Genomic DNA, 9,195 nt, shown 5'->3' with positions numbered 1-9,195 from the left:
ACGTTTCTTCATTTTAGACTGAGCAGTTGCTAAAGATTTCTGTGCAAAGCTGCATGCATAATGCAATCGTTCACGCAAATGACTAACATAATCCAGAATATGCATTTCTGAATTCGAATTAACTTCCAGCATTTTCTCTTTGAGAACAATTAACGGTCCTCTCACAGTGTGTCCAAACACTAACTAGGCTGGACTGAATCCCAAGGATTCTTGCACAGTCTCTCGGATTGCATATATCACTAGAGGAACACCTTCATTCCAATCGTTTCCAGTTTCTAAGCAATATTTTCTCAACATAGATTTTAATGTTTGATGAAATCTTTCAACAGCCCCTTGGCTTTCAGGGTGATAGGCGCTGGACACTCTGTGTTCTATAGATAGTGACTTTAAAACTTGTGCAAAAAGTCGTGACAGAAAATTTGTTCCCTGGTCAGTCTGTATAACTTTAGGGAAACCAACGTTGAGCAACGTTTTTACGATCACTGGAGCAGTTATTTTTCTCAAAGGCACTGCCTCTGGAAATATAGTAACTCTACACATGACAGTGCACAAGAATTGATTACCACACTTCGTTTTAGGTAATGGTCCGACACAGTCGACAAGCACCTGTTCAAACGCCTCACCCATTACCAGGCCCGGATTAAGAACACGTTGGGCCCTGGGGCTATAGCAACACTAAGGGCCCCCTTTCATATGATTGCCATGCCACAGTGTCTTGTACCACAAGAATTTTTTTTTTTTATTATTATTTTTATTTTTATATTTTAAAAATTTCATTTTATCAAATCATTTTATATAACCACACTAAATATTCCATGCTATTTAACATATTTTAAAATTGTATTGCATATATTGCTGACACAATAATTCTTTCCTCTGATTAACACAAAATAAACTATTTTGAAGAATGTGGGTAACCAAACAGTTGATGGTCCCCAGTGATTTCCACATTATATATATTTTTTTCCTACTATGGAAATTAATGGGGACCAGCAACTGTTTGGTTACCCACATTCTTCAAAATATTTTCTTTTGTGTTCAACAGAAGAAAGAAACTCATTCAGGTTTAAAACAACTTGAAAGTGAGTATGTGATGACAGGATTTTAATTTTTGGGGTGAACTATCCCTTTAAGGACAAGGGTCTGCATGCTAAGTATTAGGATGCTGTCACTTTAAGACCTGCACGCGTCCGATTTTCTCAACTCACTTCAGACATAACCAACTGTGTTTATGTAAACCTTTTGTGTATTTGACAGTATTATAGCGCAATCAGACGCGAAAGATGAAGTCCAGTAGTCAGGTGCTGTTTGACAGGCTTGTGTGCACGCTTTGGGTGTATAGGGTCAGAAAAAGCGCATCTCAGAACAGCACACGAATTACATGTTTAACTGGCAGGGCTTTAAAGCACATGCAAATAAACAGGGTTTATGCAGGTTTCAGTAAGTCAAATTTAAGACCTTTTTAAGACATTTTAAGACCATAAAGATTGAAATTTAAGACCTACACGACGCATTACCAAAAAATATTCAAATCAAAGAAATTCTGAAAAAAATCATTTTATTTCAATGAATTCAGTCATTGAAAAAGCATTAATTTAATTTACAGACAAAGCAATCACATTAGTAACCTTCCACATACATCAATGTGCCAAATGCCCAAAACCTTAGGCCCAAAATGAAAATACTTACAAACTTGCCCTCAAATAGAATAGATTTCATCTCATATTTATTTACATTAAAAAAGCATATTACAACAGCATATTAATAGCCTAATAAAGATTAAACAGGCTACTCCAACCCATGTAACAACCAATGTAGTTGGTTCCATGTTAGATAGATACTCTAATTATCCCGAGGTAAGTATCTATCTATCTATAATGGATTATCTGATATATGCGTGTGTGTGTGTGTGTGTGTGTGTGTGTGTGTGTGTGTGTGTGTGTGTGTGTCCCGCACTGTCCCATGAACTGTGAGCCCAGGTACCTCGACTTAATTCCATTGTTCCAGAACAATGGTCCTGGTGGTCTGATTTTGGCTTTCTTTGAACGTTACGACATACGGCCCGGTAAGAGTACGAATCAGTTCCCTCTTTATAAACTCCCCCAATCCAAATCTCGCCATAAGCGATCTTGTTGGGCCCGCAAGAGAACGGCTTTGCGATTACTGAATCAGGGAACATCACTTGGAAGAGATCGCTAATCTCACTGTTGCTATTAAATGAGTGGTGTTTGTTTAGTCACCGTGTGTAGTATACAAATCACCTCGGCTTTCGATGTGTCAGTCGCTCCAAAAGTACCCCAAAGGTTGTTCGACGGAGCTGTGATGATATTGCGCTGGAGACCGGAGGGACCAGGCATTGAGGAGGACGACGGCAGTGGTGAGGCTAATTGGCCGAGTCCGCTAAAGGGATTTTGCGGCTAGCTTGTGTTTCTCCGCTCTAGCGTGTGACTCCAGCGCCTTTACACCGCTTCACACCCAGACTCTCTAACTGATTTTTTTATTTTTATTTTTTCAAAGTTTGCAGTGAGCCTCGTACCTGGAGCTGGGTACCGCTTGTAACCAACAGCAGAAATCGCTGTGATCTAGCCATGTCTCGTTGAAAGTACACTTTCCCATTTTCCACACGTAGCCGAACTTTAACAAACTCTGAGGAGACGCAGACGTATTTCGCGGGCAGGTATTGCATTTATCACGGGATTTGTAGTTTTATCACCGTGTATACCAACACCAATATACCCCAGAAAGAACTACGACTCGCTACTTTTATGCTACTTTGTAATAACTTTCAGCAGGTAGCGTTTCTGGAAATGGGTAAAAAAATTTAAGACCTGACTAAATGAAATTTAGGACCTCGGATGAAAATCTGGCCGTTTTTAAGACTTTTTAAGGCCTTAAATTTAAAGTTCAGAATTTTAGACTTTTTAAGACTTTTTAAGACCCCGCGGAAACCCTGAATAAAGAACTTTTGTGATTGCGAATAAGTGCAGCGTCCCGTGAGTAACTCTACCGCTGTGTTAACGTGTGATGTGAATGTGTCGAGGGCTCGAGGTCGAGTTGTACGGATGGAGGCACCAGAACTGCAACTGATAGAATGTGCTTCAAAGGCAGATAGTTGAGACAAGTCACTCGAAATTGGTGTTCGTCAAAAAACAGTAGGAAAGTTAATTCGGGATTTTTACACGGGTGATGATGATGAGAGAAAAACACTGACATTCTGAATTCAAACGGCAATAAAATCAACCGACTCGTCCCTGTAAATGTTGAAAACACCTTACGTTTTAATGAGAAACAATTACTATCCGAATAGGGCTTAACTCGTAATAAAAATAATAACTTGATGCAGCTGCTATCTCACCTTTTTCAACGTGTAAAGCATGCAGATCGGCGACGGTGTCGGGTGAAGATAATTGTGAGCTGCCGCTGCACGCGGGGTCTTCCGCTGGCTCGGATGTTTTATGTGAACCGAAGCAGTTAGTTTTGTAATTTTTGCTGTAAGATTAGCATCCCTTTTCTCCCTTTCAAGCTTATTTTTCCTTTTTTGCGCACCACTATCACTTTTTTTTTAATCAATTTGAACACCAGCAAGGCTGAACAAGCAAGAAAGGCCAATTTTCTAGTCTACATGCGATGCGATAGCATAATGCAAAAGGGCGTTTCCCGATGACATGTCGCGAATTGTAAAGTGATTTTGATTGGACGGTGATTTATCAGTCAGGCACATTTTCCAATCATTTTTTCTTGTTATTTATTAGACACAAATCAACCACGTTTGACTTGTCAATCTCATTTCCTCCAGCCAATCACGGCCCCCTCTACCCGCGGGCCCTGGGGCTTCAGCCCCACCTAGCCCTTATGTTAATCCGGCCCTGCCCATTACAGGGATAGGTGAAAGAGGAGCGGGTGGAATCAGCTGATTCGGTTAGCTGGCAAACATGGCAAGTTCGACAAAATTTAGTGACATCTCTCTATATTCCTGGCCAAAAAAAAAATGTCTGAGAATGCGATGATATGTCTTGGTCACTCCCAGATGACCAGACAATAAATGTTCATGTGCCAAAGATTTTGACGATACTCACTAGGAACAACAATTTGATAGACTGCACTCCAGTCCAGGTCTGCGTCAACCTCTGAACTCCACTTACGCATCAACATTCCACCTTCTAAAAAATATGCAGTGTTTCTGTTTTCAACAGCATCAGAGCTAACAATGTTAGAGAAACATTTGCTTAAGGTCTGGTCTTGTTTCTTGTTTGAAACACATCTGTGTCAGTAACTTCCAGCATGGGCATGACTTTACCCCCAGCTAGGTCATTCCCCAAGATGAAAGTATCCCATTTACCGGGAGTGAAGGACGTATGCCAACCTTCACGTAACCTGTAACAAGTGCACACTTCAAGTACACGCAATGTAGAGGGACTTTAACCACTCCCATCTCAGTGCCCCGGACAAAGACACTTGAGTCGCGAGTCGGGTGACAATGATAAAACGGCTGAAGTTTTGATTTGTGTTTTCTGTAGAGTTTCCAGTCTCTCTCAGCACCTCCTGAATCTACAGACAAACCTGATGATCCCTTCAGTTTTCTCTTCTCTTTTGATGGCATGAGAGAATCTGTCCGTCAACTGAGAGACAAACTGGAGGATTTCTGCAAAGAGGAGATCAAGAAGATCTCTGACAGAGGTAAAGTCCTGCGCCTCCATTATAAATCAGAATCTCATAAAGATGTGTGTAGAATGATCCTAAATGTGAACATATAACAATTTCTGAAATGTTCCTACAATTTATAAAATGTCCATACACATAAATAATGTTCCTAAATGCATTACTGTTCATGTCTGTTTATTTCCACAGTCACATTCACCAACATGAATCCCAAGACCAGGAACGAATTCCTACAGTGTAAGTCACTAAGAAAACAAGCAGAAAAACACATGAATGTGTTCATGTTGTTCCTGTAGAAGGTGAAAGAAATCATGATAGAAGAGTTTAATAATTGATCATGTAAATGATGATTCAGGATATCTGGTCAGCTGTACTGAGATACTGATGATACACTGAACATTGAGTCATGAAGAGTTCAGATACATTAAAAGATCTGGGGCCGTATTCACAAAACATTTTATCTTACCACTAAGAGTTCTCCTAAATAGCAGTAAAAGTTCTTAGCTAAGAGTTTTCTCTTAAAACCTATTCACAAAGCTGCTGAGACCAACTTTTACTGAAGTCTTAAGCTAAGAGAAAGGGCGGGTTGACCTCGTTGCTATGGACTATAGGTGCGTTCACACGGCCTCGTAATTCCTGTAGTTACAAGATTCTAGCTTGTAAAAAGCGTTCACGTCCTTGTAGAGCTCGTAATTACAGCTTGTAAGCTGGGAGTTTTCTGAAAGCTCCCAGATGTACCACGTGGCCGCTGTACCACCTGACCGCTGTAGATTCATTTAGGTGTTGATAGTGGTGCCATGGAAACCATAATTCCCAGTCCGAGGACGTGAACAGCTCCGAATATAACATCACGTGTTGTCATTTCAAGAATCCGGTAAATACGAGGTGACGTGAATGCAGCATATCCTCACAGTGATTGGCTGATGTGTCAGTGATTTAATCATAGAAATATTGTTGAATGAGGTATCATGTTTCTATATTAAAATAAAGGTTTTAAAATAAAAATGTTGCCATATTCAATTAAAGGTTTTAAAATCTTCTACAGGCAATCAGGCATTATTTATTTATTTATTAAAGTTTTTTTGGGGGGCGTTTTATTATAGATTCAAATCTATATGTAATATGTATTGCATTTATGAAGAAAAGGTTCAGCACCCAAGGCTCTATCGCTATTGCCTCAATGGTGTTCAGTGTCTTTAGGTGGATTAGGACTGTTTGTGATTTGATCTTAGTAACTTAGGAGTCCTTTTGACTACTCCTAACGTTTCACAGACTTAGGAGTTAGTTTTAGCGCTAAAATGCTTTGTGAAATACTCTTAGAGCAAAACTTTAGGAGTCCTAAAATTGACACACCCATTATTTTTAAGAGTTTCTCCTAAATTGACAAGTTAGGAGCTACTTTTAGCCTTAAGATGTTTTGTGAATACGGCCCCAGATTCATAATTCCTGATTCTGATGTGTTTCTCTCCATCAGATTCAAATCCAGCTCACTCTGGATCTGAACACAGTGAACGAACACCTCTGTCTGTCTGAGAGGAACAGAGTGATTACTTACACTGACACAGTCCAGCCGTATGCTGATCATCCAGACAGATTTAATGAGAGGTCTCAGGTGTTGTGTAGAGAGAGTGTGTGTGGACGCTGTTACTGGGAGATTGAGTGGAGTGGGAGTGTGTGTATATCAGTGTCATATAAGAGCATCAGCAGGAAGGGATGGGGTCATGAGTGTGTGTTTGGACATAATGATCAGTCCTGGTGTTTGTACTGTTCTTCCTCCAGATACTCATTCATACACAAGAAGATAAAGACTGCTCTCCCTGTAAAGTCCATCAGCAGGAGAATAGGAGTGTTTGTGGATCACAGTGCAGGAACTCTGTCCTTCTACAGCGTCTCTGACACAATGAGCCTCATCCACACAGTCCAGACCACATTCACTCAGACGCTCTATCCTGGGTTTTGGGATTGTTCCTCTGGATCATCAGTGAAACTGTGTTGATGTTTCAGAATAAAAGATTTTGCCCATAATACTTTGAGCTTCATGAGAAATCAGTAAGAATGTGATGTTAAAGGTGTGTATAAGTCATGGTGAGTGATGAAAGTGTTGAAGAAAATCTTTTTAATTTAGTTTTTATTGTAGTTACATCAATACATATATAGTTTTTATTATTACCATTAAAAGTACCCTTTGAAATGAACACAGGGTTCATTACAAAAAGATTTATCCCTTATATCTGTCACAGTCACGTCATGTTCTGTTTGTTTTGTTTTTCATTCTGTCACATGTGCTCCTTTGTTCTGTTTTCCCGCCACAATGAGTCACCATAGACACTCATCACATTCATCACAGCTGTTTGTCATTTGAGTTAATTCATCAGTATATATAAGTTCCCGTTTGTGTATGTTGTATGTTTCTGTCTGGATTCTGTATTCTCCCGTTGGATTATCAAGCAAAAACTTGTTTAACTATCTTCCTCGTCGTGTGTTTGATACACCAGCAGTACCGTAACATTATCCATTAAATGCTTAATTCATAGGCATTTAACGTGTTACTATTTTTGATTATTACGATTTTTTTCCCGGAAGTGACATTTAATAGGCCTGTATATGTAAAGCATATCCCTTTAAATAAAATTGTAAAAGCTATTGTTACCTTTTTCCCCATTTATTTTCACACAACTGTAACGTCAGGGAGCTCTGAGACTGTTAATCAATGCTGTTTCTGACCATTAAAGGGGATCAAAAATGAAGAGAGAAGAGGACTTTAATTCTTTTGGAGATACGATAATCAACAAATCCTTCATGAGAGAGAGATTTTACAGGTGTTGAAATATGAATATCAACAGAGTGATGATTTGTATGGTTATCACGCCACTTAGTGGTCAAAAGCTGCACGTGTTTGCCACTGAAATGGCAAACTTTATACAAAATCAAACTGATTAAGAGTTTAATGTGCAAAAAATAAATGAAGTAATGTTTCTTTTCAGTCAGCAACAATTCCCTTGATTTTTTTCTCCAATTCTCACGTCAATAATTGCACTGCAGGCCATCTGTCACAGTATTGTTTTGGCATCCTGTGTCAAAAAACACTTAGGCCTACGTGACATTATCAAAGTCCTGGCTTCTGAACAAGTTAAACAGGATTAAAGCTGACTCTCATGGGGCTATTTCTGGGATGTCATCCATCAGAGATCACCCTAATAATCATAAAGCAGAGTATGGATCTACATGTATGCTTATATGCTGTCCTTGTTCTTTTTCATTCTTCATTTAAGGTGTTATTTCTGTTCATCTAGTAATATTGTGACAAATAATGATTGTTCCCAAACATGTCTCAACTTCAAACTAAACAACAGGCTTTATGTCGAATCGTCACATGAACAAACAGGAAAATAGGTCTCATTGCATCTGCTTATTGGACTTTTAAGGTGATCAGCTAACCTAGCTATTTTGTTGCACATAAACTCCATTCTATTCAGTCTCTTTTTCTAATCTGTATAAAAAACACCAATATTGCATGAAGAGGAATGTCTATTTTAAAACAATTTAGATTTTGTTATATATGAAACCTAATTCTGATGACTGAAGTTATAATTTGCTCATTATTTCTCTCTATAAAGCATGAAATTATTTCCCTTTGAAGCATGAAACAAGAAGAAATCTAAATGCACTAATCCCTTGTGAAAAACAAGGGCACTTAATTGTATTGAATTTGTACTTGTAGTGTACTTCAAATCTTTAAAAGTATATTTTTTTTTTTAAAAGTGCCCCGTTATGCTTTTTCGTATATTATCTTTCATGTAGTGTTTAGTACAGCTGTTTGTGAATGTAAAAGGTCTGCAAGGTTTTAAAGATCAAAGTGCACAACAAATAAAGTTACTGTCTCCTTAAAGAAAGAAAAGATCTGAAGTCTGTACTACTGGAAACAATTTAACAAATATGCGTAATGGCAGCCTGTGGTCTTCACTGGCTCCCAGCGAATGAAGTCTACTTTGACCTTCAAACACAGCAGTTGTAGCTGAGGCCTGGAAGAGTTTGGTTTGTGTTGTCGATATGCTGTGAAGACGCTGTTTTCTGTGCTGTGAAAGCAAATCCACTTTTATGTAATTCAAAAGAATGAGGACTTGCACTAGAATTTACACAGTAATACTAATGTCATTGCTACTGCTCGTGTAACCCCTCCTGTTCGAACCGCCCAAACAAGTGGGACTCAAATCCTGGTCTGTCGGCATGGGAGTCGGGTGCTCTAACAAGGAGGCTAAATCTCGGCTCACAGATGTAAAGGACTTGTCTTACAGCTGGTGTCTTACACCAAGGATTTCCAGCATAATGTCAAACAAACATTCTCACAGATTAAAGGTGCCCTAGAACCAGTTTTCACAAGATAAGTCTAAGGTGTCCCCTTAATGTGTCTGTCAAGTTTCAGCTCAAAATACCCCATAGATTTTTTTTTTTTAATAATTTTTTTAACTGCCTGTTTTTTGGGGCATCATTAACTATACACCGATTCAGGCTGCGGCCCCTTTAAATCGCATGCTC

The 9,195-nt window shown here is 39.0% G+C and overlaps 1 long non-coding RNA gene across 1 annotated transcript; it reads left to right on the top strand.

Moving 5' to 3' along the window:
* Positions 1-4,531: 4,531 nt before the first annotated feature.
* LOC137013254 (uncharacterized) lies at positions 4,532-6,975 on the top strand. Its single transcript, XR_010893688.1, has 3 exons — positions 4,532-4,677; positions 4,849-4,896; positions 6,134-6,975. It is a non-coding gene; the product is annotated as an uncharacterized lncRNA (long non-coding RNA).
* The last annotated feature ends 2,220 nt before the right edge of the window (positions 6,976-9,195 follow it).

This window comes from Chanodichthys erythropterus, chromosome 3 (assembly GCF_024489055.1).
Source record: "Chanodichthys erythropterus isolate Z2021 chromosome 3, ASM2448905v1, whole genome shotgun sequence".
NCBI lineage: Eukaryota > Metazoa > Chordata > Actinopteri > Cypriniformes > Xenocyprididae > Chanodichthys > Chanodichthys erythropterus.
This window is presented reverse-complemented; position numbering and strand designations above follow the sequence as displayed.